The sequence below is a fragment of the Aulonocara sp. 'chitande type north' Nkhata Bay genome, linkage group LG3, assembly GCF_057382095.1.
Source record: "Aulonocara sp. 'chitande type north' Nkhata Bay isolate Kocher_YH1m ecotype deep benthic linkage group LG3, A_spYH_male_GT1.1, whole genome shotgun sequence".
Lineage (NCBI taxonomy): Eukaryota > Metazoa > Chordata > Actinopteri > Cichliformes > Cichlidae > Aulonocara > Aulonocara sp. 'chitande type north' Nkhata Bay.
Genome location: NC_141346.1, coordinates 73,972,682 through 73,988,086, shown reverse-complemented (window position 1 = coordinate 73,988,086; position 15,405 = coordinate 73,972,682). Strand labels below are relative to the sequence as shown.

At 39.4% G+C, this 15,405-nt stretch overlaps 2 protein-coding genes and 1 long non-coding RNA gene across 3 annotated transcripts in view; 1 reads left to right on the top strand and 2 right to left on the bottom strand.

Moving 5' to 3' along the window:
• The window catches only part of LOC147337004 (uncharacterized), a 39,190-nt gene extending 32,382 nt beyond the window's left edge, over window positions 1–6,808 (bottom strand). The window contains exon 1 of the mRNA XM_086287217.1: window positions 5,872–6,808. The gene's annotated coding sequence lies outside the window, so the exon portion shown is untranslated. The remainder of the gene's footprint in view (window positions 1–5,871) is intronic.
• Window positions 1–15,405, bottom strand: part of LOC147337001 (protein NLRC3-like) — a 618,167-nt gene that overhangs the window by 555,149 nt on the left and 47,613 nt on the right. The window lies entirely within an intron of this gene.
• LOC147337003 (uncharacterized) lies at window positions 9,615–11,362 on the top strand. The gene is made up of 4 exons (XR_015128660.1): window positions 9,615–9,844; window positions 10,187–10,342; window positions 10,804–10,896; window positions 11,155–11,362. It is a non-coding gene; the product is annotated as an uncharacterized LOC147337003 (long non-coding RNA).

Genomic DNA, 15,405 nt, shown 5'->3' with positions numbered 1-15,405 from the left:
GGACCATGAAGATTTTTTGGTACAGATTGCAGGTTGTTGCTCATTATTGAAGTGTGCTCATAAAGGCCAAAAGCTATATAGGGGGTCTATCATTTGGTCTGTGTTTTAATAATTTAGGTATGGCAAAATTAAAGGTTTCTAGACAATTTAGGGAACGAGTGAGAAGCATAATTAGATGATCAGAAACTGAGTACTACACTCATGTTAGAATTGAGAATGCCCAATTTGTTTGAGGTCTGTTGTTCGTTTTTATACACACCTTGCAAATGTGCTTATAAGGAGCTGGCACGTAGTCTGGGAAGGTCAAAAGCTTCATCCGACAACGGATCGGATTGATATATTGGAGCTATTGACTTCACGTGCAGAGGGTTAAATGCATGCACGCTTACACACATAAGCATGGCATAGGATTGGAATAAACAAAGTCAACAACATTAGGTTAGGAGAGCCAGCGCAGGAGAGGTGTTGGCTTTCTGTCTCTTGCAGAGAAGGGAACAGACACCAGACGGGGACACGGAGATATGGGGACCCTTCACAGCAACTGGGGTCAAGTGTCATGGCCTTGGGGCTCCTTGATAAGATGGATCCCATAACCACAAGCGATAACCAGGAAGGGGTTGGCGAAACCTAGGAACACCAGAGACCAACGTGGTTCGAGAGGCTTTTGGCAAAAAGGGGGACACGGCGGTCACAACGGACAACAAACACACAGATCTGTGTAGCGACTGAAGGGTGGTCTAACCCCGGAAGTCGAAGAAAGAAGAATCCGAGGGCGTTTCTTCACTCCAAGAGGAGGTGGTAAAGGGGCCTGAAGCGTGTCAGGCTGAAACTCGAGTCTGAAGCTAAAAGAACAGCTGGGTTGTGGGAAAATTGGAAAACAACGGAGGCGTTGGGATTGATAAGTGTCATAACGTGTTTGTTTGGTTTGGAAATAAATCCTGGTGTGAGTTGGGCTGGCAAGCCAGCCCAAAGAGGAGGAATGTGACCAGGAGATATTTTATTTTGTATTCTTATGATCACAGTTATAATCAGAAGTATCAATCATTAATCATTTACCATTGTTGAACCAGTTGACAGAATAATCTTTGAACCATATCTAGGTTAACATTAATCTACACAGATTATCAGTACTCTAATCAGTCTATTGTTGTTCTGTACTATTCATGTTATTTGCTTAAAGCTGTTTCACAGTTCTGTAATTACTCAGAAGCCTGTGGGGCCTGCTGGACCCTGCCTTGGTTCCATGTTCCGTTCTGCACGTACACAGGCCTTGAAAGTACATGCACGCTCTTATACAACACATGAATGTGTACACACACCCTTAGTAAGAATAGGAGGGTTGTCTGAGGACAGTTTTCTGACAGATATACTTTCACAAAAGGCACGAATGGAATACACACTTGTTTTCTCTAACAACTAGCAGTTGATGTCCATATTAGGTAAACTCTCTGAACAGGCCCAAAACTGTTATCATTTCCAGTAAGGTCTGACTGTGTTATGTCATCATGGGATCATGGGTTATATAAGGATGGGGAGCGGTCCACTCTTTGGAGATCTGTGGCTGTACGCTTGTCTTCCCATGCTTCTGTCTTAGAAGTGTGCAATAAAATCACTATGTTTGTCACCTACACGGACTCGGCTGTTTTTCCGTCTTACCCAAACCGAACCAGACGTAACACTAATAAAACACAATTTTCTTAATGCAAACATCAGTGACTCAACATTAGCAACCAAAGGGTTCAGTCTGCAGCTCACACTCATGTGAAGCTACAGCCTCCCCCTTTAGTCTCTGTCATCCTTCTGCTCCTGCAACAACAAAACAAGACAAAACCTCCACCCTTCTTCTACAGGCTGGGTGAATTGTTGTGGACATTCACTAATCCTAAAGTCGGCACTGTTTTTGTCTCAGTATCAAGTCAGTTAAACTTTTAGTCGTCAGTCCATCACAGTCCAGTCACATGCATACATCCACACACATTCATACCAGATATTGCTGATAATGGAGTCTCACGCGCAGCCTATTCGAGCCTCCATCACCAGCAAGATGACGTCATCATTTTAAAGGAAAACAGCTCCTTGTTTTTGGACTGGATTGACTCGCTGCAATCCTTTTAGGCTCAGGACTTCTCATGTGATCAATGTCACATATAAGTGAATTTCTCCCAAGCCCATTATAATCATGGAGAAAAACACTTTGCCACTGTTTCCAGTAAGAATATTTTATAGCGCTTTAAAGTTCAACCTCTCAGGTCTGGATTAAAGAGCTGATTTGTTAAATCGGGAACTCACAAAATACCAAAATATCACCACCGGTGGATCACACCTCTCAGATGTTCTTATCTCAGTGCACTGTAACAAAAGCACAAACAAACGCAACCAATAAAATACTAATAAAGTAACAAATACTGGGGCCCATTGCAAACATGTCCAAGCATAAAACCATCTTTCTCTCTCTTAGAGAAAGAAAACAATCCAAACCTCACTGATAAAATCAACCTAGTGTCAAGCAAAACCCAAAAATCAACCAAAACTTCACCAGAAAGTTTTCCTCCCTCCCGGGACAATATTGTGCAGGAACACAGGCACCGTAACTCCTTTTTGCACTGACAAAAACATGTTGGATTTACTTGATTCAATAGTGGACACTGGTTGCACACAAAGGTTTTGCTTTGGCAGAAACTTAAACAACTGAGTTAAATCAACACAACCTTTTCATATTCAGTAAACCTGCATGTTGTGTTCATAAAACACGATTGAAACATGTTCAGATGGAGTAAGTTGAGCTCCTGGAACATTTTAATCCTTCAATTGAAATTGAATGGGTCTACAACAACTACCATCCTCCTATCTCTATCCTGGTTGCAGCAGGGCTGGGAAATAACCCTGAAGTGATAGGTTACCAGGCAGGGTACACCCTGGACAGCTCACCAGTCTATCAGATAGAAACACACAGCCGTTTACATTCATGGATAATTTAGCCCAGGACCTTCTTACTGTGGAGCAACAGCACTAACCAGCATGCCAACAATGGAGGAAATACAGGAAAGCTATGATTTCCTGTATTTGAGGCAGAATTCTTTTGTTCTTGCCCTTGACAGGTTAATCCACAATAAATAGCAACAGCATGCATGTGGTGTGTGTGTCGTTGTCTGCCTCTTATAACTCCAGTGATTTTCCTGTAGTTTGAAATCTTATGCGGTGTTGACACAATAATTTGTTGTAAACCAGGAAATTCCCAACTGTGGTAGAAAGCACAGCTTAGCCTTAGCAAATGTTCAAAGAAAAGTCGTCACTTCCTGATTTCTGCTTCACTGATAAATATTGTCACACTGGGGTTTTTGCAAATGATATCAGTGAGCACTGTGTGGCAGCTGGAGTCAGACAACTGAAGCTCCCACAATCAAGACCACAAACAGCTTTCAAAGGAGATTTGAAGCTTTTCTGGCAGCAAGCTTCATGATTTATGGGACTGGAACTGGAACAGAAACTACCTGATCACCAATGGTGAGCTGGCATGGAATTATTTTTATGACATTTTATCAAAGTTATAAATAAGCAGAGGTGGGACCAAGTCATTGTTTTGCAAGTCTCGAGTAAGTCTCAAGTCTTTATCCTCAAGTCTCAAGTCAAGTCTCAAGTAATGTCAGGCAAGTCAGAGTCGAGTCTCAAGTCACTGGTGTAAAAGTCCGAGTCAAGTCACAAGTCTGAAATTTTGAATTTCAAGTCCTTTCGAGTCTTTAAAAAAAAACACGAAAAAAAGCATGTTGCAGTTATGCTAAATGTAAATATTAGACCATGTAATTTTTAAATCTGTTTTTCTCAACACATGACAAAATAGTGAACTTAGAAAATATACACAAATTGTGAAATTGCACCTCTTTAAAATGCAGCTCAATTAAACCTAGCTCCAAGAATAGTTTTCACCGACAGTTCTGAGATAAGCTGCATGTTATTCTTGGATGCGGTTGTAGGACCGTCTTTAAAATCGCATGACAAAAATATCATACATATTAAAAAAAACTGCATCACCAACGTAGCCTGGACAGCATTTGCTAGTTAGATGAAGTCAGCTATCTCATTGTAGCATATTTATATGCATATTTATAATCATACGGTTCTTGGAGTGAGCGCATACACTCATGAAGTTTAGTAACTTCAGGTCACTGCAACAAGCCCAGGTACAGTTTACCGACGGATGGGTGTAGGACCTTGAAATGCACCGTGTAGAACGAAAGACCATCGTACGTATCATAAGTTTACCAGTCTCACAAATTGTCTTCATAAATACACATTCCTTAACCGTTTATTAATAGGACCTTTGAGCTCAACGGTAATTAATTAGTAGTGGAAATAATTTCTGGTAGCATCACAGAAATGTAGCAGTGACAATAATACTGTATGCTGTAATCGTACTGGACAATTAGTGATACAAAACAACTGTTTTATCCTGTGAATAAAAGTATATGTTTTTGTCAATGTGACATAATAACAGAAGCGAAACGCAATATTGTGTCAGGACAATTCACTATTTATGTACAATTAACCAATTAGCATAGCGCGACAATTTCTGTTCAGCGCCAGACTTGCTTGTAACCTATATCACCAATTATGTTATGAAAATGACGCATTAACTACAACAGCAGACTGACCTTTGTGGAAATGCTTGGAGCAGACTAACCTGTGAGCTGGAGTGTTCTGGGACGTTATATTTGGTCTTTGAATGGCTGCAATCCAGGCCACCCGTCGCCTGTTTGTCACTTCGGAAACATGGCTCGAACAATTTCTCTTCAACGACGTAATCCGATAACAACCGATCTCTTTACCCGTCGGCTTCCCGTGGCTGTCATGCGACCGGCTATTGCAGTTAATAATACAACAGCTTCTTGACATTTTTGTGTTTCTTTTTATCGCTGTATAACTGATTTTAATTGAAAGCCTGCGTGCGCTAGTACCGCTTGCCACGAGTTCCCAGAATCCTTTGCAGTTCTACCCGTGAATGACGTCACATTTTCAATCTCTATATAATATGCATGTTAAATTTTATATTTGGGGTGAAATATCAAGTCTTTTCAAGTAAACCGGTTCAAGTCCAATTCAAGTCCCAGGTCATTGGTGTAAAAGTCCAAGTCAAGTCACAAGTCTTAGAACATTTTTTCAAGTCAAGTCTAAAGTCATAAAATTAATGACTCGAGTCTGACTCGAGTCCAAGTCATGTGACTTGAGTCCACACCTCTGTAAATAAGCATGCCCATTAACACATAGTGAGTGAGCATGTTGTCTTCCCACGCAGTGAACAGCGGATGCTAATGTTTTTGTCACTTTTTACAGAGTCAAACTCAAAGTAAGGTCAGTGCTTCCACGCTTTAAACGCTGCACGCTCACACTCTCTCCACACTCGATAGATTATCCATTGTTCATCTGCACACAGCTGCGGTTTTAGTAACGCAGTAACGCAGCGTGCTTACGGGAAAGTAACAGTAATCTAATTACCTTTTTTGCAATAGTAATCCCTCACTTTACTCGTTTCTTGGAAAAAGTAATCGGATTACTGCCCATCTCTGGTTGGAGCTGTGCACTTGTGGGTTCCACCTTGTGTACACGTTTATCTTTGCTGTGTGTACTTGTACCTCTGAGTGGAAGCTGAACTCTTGAGTTCGAGTATCGAAGCATCAGCTGTGACGTTAAAGTCCAAACAGCTCGTTCATTTGACGTGCAAATGAACGAAGGTAACGCCGTTTTCATGTGGATGTGTCACTGAGACACTTTCCACATCCACAGCTCACAAAATGGGAAAACTATAGAAGTATAACAATGAAGAAGTTACTATGTTACGGGTCCCAAGGATGAAGACCTCGATGACAAACATGTTACCTGTAAAAGCAGGTGAAGAGCAGAGTAAGGAAGACACGATGCGTCTCTGCTTTCCTCCAGAACGTGTCTGAGTCTGATTTATTTCACACAAATAAATGCTATAAAACACTAAACATGAGCTTTCAATATACTGTTCAGCTGGTTCCTCATTCACATCAATTACATTTACTTATTTCACAACATCAGTGAAATATACTCTTTTTAACTGGTTCAGTTTCTCAAGTTCACACTTCTTTCCATAACAGCTACATCCTTTTATCATATCAATAAACACATCACATTGTCTTCTGCAGTGTCTTACTGGCTAAACAGTTCTATTCAATAACAGCATTGGTAAATACATTACATTTGTTCCCTCCAGTAATTTACTGGCAAAATCACTATTTAGTGCATCATGAAACACAGCTTGTTGAATCAACCCATGAATGCCTCTGTTAGCTACACAGAGTTGCTCAGAGTGCTTGTGTTACACTAGCTAATCTACTCAGTCACTTTAACAGAACTATTAACATTCACATCTCACAGAACTGATTTGATTGGAGCATTACAACACGTTTGCACAGAGCATAGGAGCGCACTGACTCTGCTTCACGAGCGCTCCACCTAACGAGCGGGCTCGCGGTGCGGTCGCGCGGGACACTCCTCTGGTTTTCTCCCGTGTTTACATATAAATAACTTTGGCGGACCGCCTTAACTCTCCCATTCACATTAACGTGGGTAACCATGGTGACAATAAACAACATTTTCGGTGCGAGCACCGTGTACCGACCTGTAAAAGCAGGTGAAGAGCAGAGTAAGGAAGACACGATGCGTCTCTGCTTTCCTCCAGAACGTGTCTGAGGAAGCAGCGGAAGGTGGGCTCCACTTACTGCTCCCCGAAACCCCGGAGCAAGCACCAAAGTTCCGCCCTCACTGCTTTCTAACATAAAATGAATCCCTGTTACATGGATTTTCTATCCTCTTAAAGAAACTGAAAATAAATACATATAGCAATGAAAAATGTCCCGTTACATGAGTGTTTTACACAAAATAATATTCATGTGGTCATTCCCTCACAGGGGTGCCACAACTACACTGCTGTTTTGACAGAGACACAGTGTGTTTATCTAACTTGGCTGAAGCCAAAGTTCTCCAGACAAATTCAGTCTGTTTCTGCCAAGTGTGAACTCACTGGATGAGCGCCAGATACACAGAATCAAAAAGGGATAAATTACTTTTCTTATGTCATGTTCCCGTCACAAACTGGCTCAAGGAGAGGGGAAGCAGGAGTCCACAGATGAAATGTTCCTATAAATAAAGTGGAATTTATTCAAACTTTACCAAAACTTCAACACATCAAATACAAGCAGTTCAGCAGGGAGTGGATGTGTGTTGCATGTGCCAGGTGGATGCAGAGAGAGGCCAGGGCCACGTTCAAACCTGAACACGCTGCACAGTGTTTTGTTCCATTTGTTAGGGATGAATGAAATGCTTCCTTGAAAGGATGTGTGCAGTCACCAGTGGGCGTGGAAGCATGTGCGCCCTCATTTGGTGGGTGTGCAAGAAAAGTCATCCTGTCACACAGCAATGCCTACATAAATCACACCACTCTGCTTAAAATAATAATGTTTAGTGAAGCAGGTGAAGCAAAGGGCTGCTTTTAATAGGCTGGGAGACCCAGGTGTGCTGCTTTAGCTGCTGAGCCTCTTATGACAGAACAGCGGAGAGTGGTAAGAAGGGAGGAGGGGGTCTGGCTGTGTTTGTGAACGATAGATGGTGTAACTCTGGGCATTTCTCTATCAAAGAGACGCTATGCTGTAAGGACATTGAGCTGCTAGCGGTTAGCATGAGACCGTACTATCTACCACGAGAGTTTACACACGTGATTATGATAGCTGTGTATGTCCCGCCCTCTGCTAACGCTGCAGCAGCCTGTGAGGTCCTGCACACTGTAACCAGCAGACTCCAAACACAGCACCCTCAGGCCCTTTTCCTGATCTCTGGGGACTTTAAAGATGATGTAACCATTTAATTATGGTTACATAATTAATTATGTAATTAATTATGCAAAATGCAAAACGCTCAGCTGTGTCTCCAATCAAAGCTCTGTAACTTCAGAGGTGATGTTCATATGTTGACTAATGGTTTTCTTTCATTTTTGATGTACTGCAGAATATTTGTATAAAATCCAGGCCAGGAAAATCTCCTTCATGTGTTTCTGTGTTTTGTCTTCAGCTACGTTGACACAAAGGCCTCTGCTGTGACGCTCACACCTTTGATAAAGTCTGGAGAGTGTCAGCTTCCTTTTTATAGATACAAAAATATGTAATGTTGTGAACTCTGGCCGCAGCGGCGCAAGAAAAAGGAGAATTACGGGAAGCACTCACAACAGGTAAAATCCAAATAACAAAGTAAAGTAGGATAAAATAAAAACCAACAAAAGAACAACACAATATACTTCCCCGTACTGTTACTGCTAACCTCTGTTAACCTAGTAACTCTTACCTTCTAACTGACAGCTGGTCAATAAATGAGCTCCATAAACGCTCCATATTCACCTTTACATGGAATATAAAGGGAAAAGAAGAAACACAGTGCTGTGTCAGCGTTAGACATATAGATATATCCTTGCTTTTAATACATTTGAAGGTGGGTGGGAGAGGTGCTTCTCCGCGTAGTCTACGGTCTCTTTGGGATCGCTAAAGCTTTTCCTCACATCACCATGGGTCACTAACAGCTTTGCAGGGTATAGCAGTCTGTACCTGACGCCGGTCATCCCACGTAGTCTTCCTCTCATATTTGCAAATGCGGCTCTGCGTTTCCAACAGAGGGAGGGAAATCTGGGAGGATGTTTATTTTAAAAACCCTTATACATCAGGTTCTTGTTCTCTGCAGCTTTCAGCAGAATTTCCTCACCAATGTGGTACACTCAAAAAAATGAATGAGGTGGATTGTTCAGTGTATATTAATTATTTATTTTCATTTTACTTAAAATATATGTTTTTGTTAAGTTAACATATGTTTTTCTAATCAAGTCTATGTAATTGTGTCTATTATTCAACGTACATAATACTAATGTGTTACTTGATGGCATAACATTTAAGTCAAGTCAATTAGGATCGATATACCTTGTATATCCACAAGGTGGCAGTAATGCAAAAACAGTTGTAATGAACCGCGAAGAACAAGAAGGTTTCACGGCTTGGGCCTGCTCATGCGCAAGACTTCAAATTTAACTTAAAAACGTTGTTTTGGCGCCAAGCTGCTGTTTCTTTGAGAGGTAAGACCATTTTTTTCTTTGACTATGTTGTGTAGTATCTATATGTCGAGCATGGTTATATTTTGCATTTGTCTTACAAGACATGTTATATCGTTTGCGTGCGCTTGTTCTACATTAGTTTTACTGGGTCCTGGACATGTTTTTTTTGTTTTATTAAGGGATTAGCTACAGGGGTTCATGGGTTTATTTTTTCAAGGGGTTATTTTTTCATTTGCTTTCTTGGGATTCCTTTACTGTAATCCAAGAGTCGTAAATATCGAATAGGATAGCAAGGATAGCATAAAGTGACATTTAAAATCCAAAAAGTCAAGGGCGAAAGCCACTGTGACACCATTGTTATGCTCTATCAGTAATCTGTATTATGTAAAAATGGTCTGTAAATACAGCATGTTTCCTAGCGGAGTTATACATATCAACATAGTTATAAATTACAGTTTGTTAAATCACACACTTAAGTTTTTAAATAAAATTATTCACGACATATGAGTGGACAGACCTGGTGATAATTGCTTCTATAGAAAGTTAGCACATGGCAGTGTCAATCTCTTGCTTTTCTTCTGAGTAGTATTTTATTTAGTTGTAATTCAAACAATAATTTGCTTCTTGAAATTAAGTAATGAATTTCTTGTTTTACTTTATAAATCTCAGATCCTGCCTTTACCTGCTCCCTCCTATACTGATGTGGTGTATGTGGTACTGCTGAGCTTGTATGTGGTATGTGAACTTTTAAAAACAAAACTGTTTTATAAGTTAAGTTTTCTTTAGTGACCCATCCCATGCCCCTGTTATTTCGTCTCCAGATCTGAACCACTGTAAAGGTTGCAGTTCAAGGGCCTGAGGTATGAAATTCTTTTCAGATCAGCTGTGATCAATATTTTTTGGAACTTGATAAATAACAATAAAAGCTGTAATGGCTCCATTAGCATTTTGTGTAAATGTTTGTGTTAAAATTATAGCTTTAATGAGGTCTTACTACATTAGTTTTAGTTTGTATATGTGTACATATAGTATGTATATTTACAGTACAGTATGTTGTGTTTGTTGATATGTTTTCAGGTGGAAGCAGAATATGTGAGGATTACTACTGCTCCACTTGTTCCAAGGCTTTTTACACAACTTGACCAATACACTGACCAGCTCATAAAAGTCTTCAAGAAAAAAGGAGGCGTTGCAGGGAAGAAAATTAGACAAACTTTGGCCCCAGCCACACAGGTGCGTTATTCTGTTGGTAGCAAAATATTATGGCTAATAAGATCATTTTCAAATTTAAACAGCTAGTGTATGGTAGCTGCACAGTGCACTTACATTTATATTAAGCAAGACAAAGTTTGGTACTCAAAACGTTGGAAAACTTAAATTACCTAAACATATGTAAAATTTGATCCCTCAATTTCGGGTTAAACCAGAAGTGAATGTTTTTATGTTAAAGATCAGTTTTTGAATGCAAAAAAAGATGATGTATTAGTTTGTCTTTACCTCCATTATGGACATATATATTGTGGTGGAAACCCTGCCCAACAGGTTAACTATTCATGTCCATGTGATGATTAGTTGGTCTTGTGTTCATGTCTATCTGTGCAGTGGATATGTCATTCATTTTGTGTATAATGTGAGTTTGTGTCATCCTAAAGTATTTCTGTTCTCTCTTCCTGTATCTCTGCCACTCTCTGCAGAAGGAAACTATTGAAAAGGGGAGGGAGTGTGTCCTCAGGGCACTACCTTTTTACCTGAATGAAGACCCAAGCATCCTCTTCAAAGAATAATTGGTTGGTAATTTTAGTTTAGTTTTTTATCTGTATTAAACCAAATTTTGAATAACTTATGTTGTTGCATGTTGTAATGTTGTTGTTGTAATTTGCATGGAACCTGTTTAAATGTTTTGGGAAATCTTCTTGTATACCCAAACTATTTATATTTATTGTTGAATCTGTAGTCTAAAATAGTGGCCCACTGGGGTGCATGTTCCTAATATTGTGTTTACTTCATTAAACTGGATGCCATTTTTCTATGTTTTTGTGTCTAAGCTACAGCTGTTCAGAGGGAGCTGGAACAAATTACCCTTGCTATCTTTACCATCGAAAGAGCTGATGCCAGCACTCCTCCAGCCGATGTGGGTATAACCATCTAGTGTGTCCTGCATGACCTGGAAGACCTGGCCTCTGCATGTGCACTCTTAATGGGTGGGATATATGCACTGAATCTCAGTTAACCTCGAGACTGAAAGCTTTCTTTGAAGTACTTCAGAAGCTCTTCCTTCATCTGTATGTCAGCATACTCTTGACCAAGGTACAGATGCTCAAGAATAAACTGAATGAATAAGCCAACCCTAATTTGGTTGATGAATGTTCTGTCAGATGGACAGAAGTTTTTCGGAGGCTGAATGGGAATAAAATGGTAATTTGTAAATGACAGATAAAGGGAAAATTACATTTAAGAGAAATTTAGAACATTTTGAAAAGTTTGTAAACTACTACAATTTAAGAGATTTTACTCTTGGGGGGGGGGGGGATTTAATTGAGAGATGATACTGCACCATTGTGCTACATTGTGTGCATTGTAAAGGTAATTGCAATACATATTAAGAATAAGGGTAAGTTAGGAATACAGGATGAATGTATATTTTGCGGACTTTTAAAGACGAACAATTGTTTCCATGTTAAAATGTTTACAACTCAAGCTTTTTGCCCAAACACTGGTAAAATAAACGTTGACAGTGGCAAGTGTTAAATGGTTACTGCTGTGCTGTTGCAACAAAACTGAACGCTGACAAGCTGTTTTATTGTTAGACCATAATGTTGGCATGTTTTATTAAAGTTTTATTTGGGATGGTGATGTAATTTTCTTTGGTTGCTAATATCAGTGGACTATTTATTATTATTATTGTTATTATTATTACATTAATTTTTTTAATTGTGGCTGTTGAGGTGGACACTTCACTTTGCATTGTTAAAGGAAAGCACTTCATTGGCGTTGTGTTACTGGACTGACCCTAAGCAATCATTGCAAATAGCTACTTTGCTATCCATTTTAGACACTAAAAGAAAAAACACTCCAGACCTTACTAGCATCACATGTGCATAACTCAAGTGTCATCTTATCTTTTTTTTTTTTTTTTTTGCCTGTCCCGTTTGGCTCTTTTGCCATCAGAATTATTGTCTAAAGGCAAAGAAAGATGCCCAACGGATTTACTTTACCAAATTGAGTGTCATCTTATCAATGTGTTATGTGGTCTTCAATGTTTTTTTTCTTCTATTTCTGGCAGATACAGACATTTAATTTAAAATCTTGATGTTGCATCTGTCTACATACTGTTAATTACTAACCCTAATGAGCTGTTGTGTTTTATTTTGGACTGGGTTTACACAAATGCTCACTGAATGTGTTGGCAATAAAAGAAATTTAAAAAAATAAGTTGGATGTACTTAATTCATTTGTGTGGAACCTGTTGACAAAATAGATTTATGTAAAACTAATTAGTAAAGCACAAGGTGGCTGAAAATATAATATTTGAATTAATATAACTTAAATTTAACATTTTACTGCCACAAATAAGAAATGTGTTGAAGTAACTAATCTAAACTATCTAACCTGTAAATATATCATTGTTAAGGTTCAAAATATTTGGGGATGGAGACAAGAGAAAAACCACAATAACAACACTGGTCCGGTCGGGTTGAGTCAAACGATGATTTTAATGATCACACACGTGGGAGATGGACACTGATGCAGACAGCCTCAGATCTCAAAATGGTGGAGCATTGCTCAAACTCTTATAGCCTCTCGTGCCTCCACCTTATCATAAAAGCCTAAACATTCACATGCTTTCTCTCACACAGCGCCTAAGCTACGACCTTGGCTCCCTGTTTATCTGCTCCTGCTGAGATGGGGCAGAAAACTCCAGCATGTTCTCTTCTAATCAGACAAATAAGGCAATGACTTTCTGCAAACAGTATTTCTTATAACTCAGCAGTATAATGCATCATAAAACAATATCATTCATTCACAATAAATCAGCAGTTTAATATAATGCACATCAGTTTAACTAATGCAATAGTTATCAGCTTCTTCTAATTCAGGAGAATAATGCAAACTAAAACTACATAATAATTCACAATCTTTAATTAGGGGTCTAACATGGCATAAAATAATATTATAATCTAACAAAACCCAGCTTCCTCCAGCCGAGTGATGTGTGGATTCATCACTCTCTGTGGATCAGTGTAAGTCTGTGTGTGGGTCAGCTGCAGGACTTGTTTGACCTTTGACCCTGGCAGACAGAGCTGGTTACTGCTGTGTGACTCCTGCCGTCGCTCCACTTTAAATTTTACTTAAAATAAGTCCTGACATGGCCCCGCCCCCTCTGACCTGCTGCTCCTGGATGTGCTGAGGACACAGCGGAGGCTCAGAGGGGGCGGGGCTTTTCCCGTGGCGGTAACCAAACTGCATTAGGTCACTGCACTGCCAGTGTTTAACCACACCTCTTCTGACTGACCTTTGACCTCTGACATGTTGATTTGATCCTTATTTAATGACGTCTTTTATCTAGTGATTTAATTCTGTGTATTTATATATGATGGTGTTCCTGCGTTCAGCCTCAGCTGATATCCACAGACGCTCCTATTGGCTGGTTTTAAAAACACATTTTTCCATTAAAGAGACTCTTTTAAAAACACGTCTGCCTGAAATTCACATTTCATTTATTTTGGGGGATTTTAACAGAGAGATAGAACTTTATGAATCCCTCATGTTTATCCTCCAGGAAATCCAGTTTGTAGCAGCAGAACACCGACAAACTTTTACACAGCACAGAATTAGGATATCAAATAAAGGGGAATAAGAGAATATGAATATAAGCATAAATATGTACATATATACACAGACCTCACACAGAGACAGCAGCTACACTGTGTGTGGATGTGATCCACAGTCACAGCTGTGGGTTTCAGTCAGTGTGTCTCTAACTTCATGGTCACATTTCAAAGCTTATTGGAGCCAGAAGATGTTCAAGTAAAAGATTTGTTGCTGTACTCGTCTACCAGGATAACAGGAGGTTCATAAAGCTGTGTAATACTTCAGCTTTACATCATGCAGTAGTAGTTTATTAAACCCCCCAAAATATGACTATCCAGAGTTGGGACCAGGAAGCAGAGTTGCAGTCTTACACGCCTCTCTGCAGCTTCTCTCCTCCTGCTACCCCCCCCAAAAACCCATCTCCATAGAGACTGTGTCAGCTCCCAAACAGACAAAAAACAAACTAAAAACCAGCAACAAACAACTTAAACATAAACAATCACAAAGAAAGAACAATACAGTATCCACATCTGAACCAAAGAGTAAAACAGTGAAATGTGGATTATTAAACATTAGGTCTCTCTCCTCCAAGTCTCTGTTAGTACATGTTAGTAAAAACATTTCTGCATTTTATCCATATTTTATTTTTAACTCAAAATCAAAGATTCCAGATTCTCCTACATGTTGGTTTTGAATCAGATAGGACGACAGATTTCAGGTGGCCCTGTGTCTTTCTCTATTACATTTGCCACTGTGTAACTCAAAGTTATTTAAGGACTAGTTTATTTCAATGGATGAGTTTACTGACTGACGCGCAGAAGAAATAGTTCTTTATGGAGCCTAGATGGTGTGAATGATGAGACCAAAGACTGCAATATCTTGTACCAAAAATATATTGAATAAATGGAGGACAGGGGAAATGGAACAAAATAATTAACACAACACACAACATAAATGCCCACAATTAAATAATAAATCAATGCTGTGATCTTTCTGTGCAAAAGTCCTTTTTGGTCCTCTTCTTTTTAAAGTTCACTTTTAAGGTATTCCTCCTTAGAGTCCAGCTTCATACAAATGGGGAAATATGTCCGTAATCCAAAGACGGCTAAGTGGGGGAAAGAGGGGAAACAAAGAATGGTCCTACCGGCTCGCCACTTCAATATGAAGAAGATTAATTCAAAGGGAGGGAACAAAACCTGACCTGTAGGTCAGAAAAACGTCCATTAGCACATCAAGTTCGATTCAGTTTACCGGTAAACAAATATATTTTTCTGCAAGCCTATGTAACAATGCAAATCATCATCAACCAATGTACAACAGTTAAATTATTAATTATCTTGGCTACGTAGCTTAATCTATACATTCCAGTAGCGTTCGCTACAAACAATACAAAAACAACAATAAAGAAAAACAGCTGTCTAACAGACAGCATAGCCGAATTCAAGGCAACACATAACAATAATCATTCAATCGCACTTTGTTTC